This window comes from Rosa rugosa, chromosome 3 (genome assembly GCF_958449725.1).
Source record: "Rosa rugosa chromosome 3, drRosRugo1.1, whole genome shotgun sequence".
Classification (NCBI taxonomy): Eukaryota; Viridiplantae; Streptophyta; class Magnoliopsida; order Rosales; family Rosaceae; genus Rosa; species Rosa rugosa.
Window position 1 is genome coordinate 35,725,537 of NC_084822.1, and position 2,385 is coordinate 35,727,921.

Sequence of the window (2,385 nt, forward strand, 5' to 3'; positions counted from 1 at the left end):
ATTGAAATTTTTTTTTTTCAAATATAAATACAATTAATTTTTTTTTTTTTTAGTATTTGTTTTGTTTAGGGCCTCTTATATATCTTATATTACTTTTCCACTTCTTTAAAAAAAAAAAACAAAAACAAAAAAAATAGTGAGAAAGATGACTAAAACTTGTAGACAAAAATTCCATTAAAACAAGCAAAACTACAACTGAATTATTAACGAAGATAAAACTATCTAAATGAGAGCCCACAGCAAAAGCATATTTGCAATACATACTAAGAAGCTCTCGAGCTCCAAAATACTCGGCCAGCTTAGGTCTAAGGTTTGCAACTTCCTCCTCGTCCGATGGCGCTCATGGTCTGCGTCGATCTGCCTCGTCGTTAATGGGTTGCTGTCGGACGGGTGTTTGTCACTATTTGCCTGAAAGTCTTGTGGGATGTGGTTTTGGCTTGCGGTCTGCCTCGATGGTCTGACGATGAGCACCAGACGAAATCTAGAGCGCGGTGGGTGGCGGTGCGGCACGGGTCGGCTTCTTCGGGGCACCTCCAGGATCGGCGACATGATGGCGGGGTGCTGGATCGGCTGCATCTTGGGAAGTTGGGTTCGAAGCGGCGTGGCTCAGTCGGGTTTCGACGTGGGCGCGGTGGTGAGTCCTGCATGGAATTGAGGCTGCGAGGTCTGGCTCTGGATCGGTGGAGAGGTCCAGCGTTGGATTGAGGCGGCGAAGTCCCGCGTTGGTTTGCAGCGGGGAAGTCTGGCGCTGGGTAGCGGATGTCGACGACTAGTGTGGCTGGAAATTGACTTTAGGCTTGGGTCAGGCCATTCTTGGTTGGCCTGAGTTGGGTCTTCTCTTGGGCTGCTAGTTTTGGGCTGGGTTTTTGATCTAGGCCCTCTTATTTAGTTTAGTCATTTTGATTAAAATAATTCCTTACTTTGTTAGGGAGCTATGCTTCTAGTTTTTTTTAGTGAGCGTCATCGAGTCTAGTTTACTCGGCCTATTTACTATGTAGTAGTTAATAGTCTATAGGCTTTCTTTCTGAGCATGGAACCGTCAAATGATTGGACCTAATCCATGTATCACTGTGCTACTACCACAAACTCTTTATCTACCCCTTGATGGTAGAGGGAGGATATGTAATGGCCCTTTCTGGTTTTTGATGAATGATAGTTGCCCTATTTGGGTTTGTTCAAAAAAAAAAAAATTATTAACGAAGATTAATACAATACAATACTACCCAAAAAAACATAATAAATGAATGAATGATCAATGATAAATGTATTATCAACAAACAAAAAAAAGGATGAAGGAAAAGGAAGATAAATATAATTTTTTTGGGTAGTACAGAAATAAATGAAAGAAGAACAACGGATAAATGTATTATCTATTAAAAAAAAACAAGAAAATAGAGGAAGGAAAAGGGGCCCCCAAAAGGAAAAAAAACAAATGACATGTAATGTGAATCGAACTTGTTAGAGGAAGGAAAAGGGGCCCCCAAAAGGAAAAAAAAACAATGACATGCAATGTGAATCGAACTTGTATCACTGAGTTGAAAATAGGAGTTCAGTGCCAACTGAACTACGAAACATTCATGCAATGGGGGCCCTTTCACAAAAATATATAATAGTACAGAGAATTATATAGGGCCCCATAATTTGGGGGCCCTGTTCCATCGCACACGTTGCACGGCATCTAAGCCGGCTCTGATGAAATGCCTAGATGAAATGCGATTCTGGGTGGGAGTAGTGAAATGGGTAACGCCTTCGGATTCAACATTGCTGCCCATGAGGTGGTGATTCTGAGCATAGTACCGAAATTGGGACGAAACCCAAAGGAAGAAGGAGCCAACTGGTGCCAAGGTGACCAATTCTGCTGTTAAGAAGAAGTGAACCGTCATGGCCTACCCTAAGGATTTCATAGGCGTAATCTTTCTTCACAAAAAATTAAATCTTGAAAACTTTATCAAGGTAACTTTTGCTAGTTTGTTGAGTCGGTCTATAGGTTTTAGTTTGTTGCCATCGTTGTTAGGTGACCATTCCCAGAATTGGGTGCTTTACCGGCGGTGGCGCAAGAGTCTAGTTTCTTGTGGGTTTGCTGAAGGTACGTGGCTAAGAATTTTTGTTGTTCTTTTTATCTGATTCATGAACTAAATTTCAATTGGTCTATTTCGGATTAAAATTCTTTTTTGCCACTATGTTTCTCTTTATGGGCAAAACAGATCAGGGCTCAAGAACAGAGCAAAAGAGTCCAATAATGGAGAGAAAAAAAAATTAATGGATTAAAAAATGAAAAGACAAAATTGCCCTTCAATATATGCCACCTGTCTAACGCCGTAACGAAGTTAACGGTTCCAGGAACTTATGTTGGGTCGGGATATGAACATTAAGTACCAATGTGAT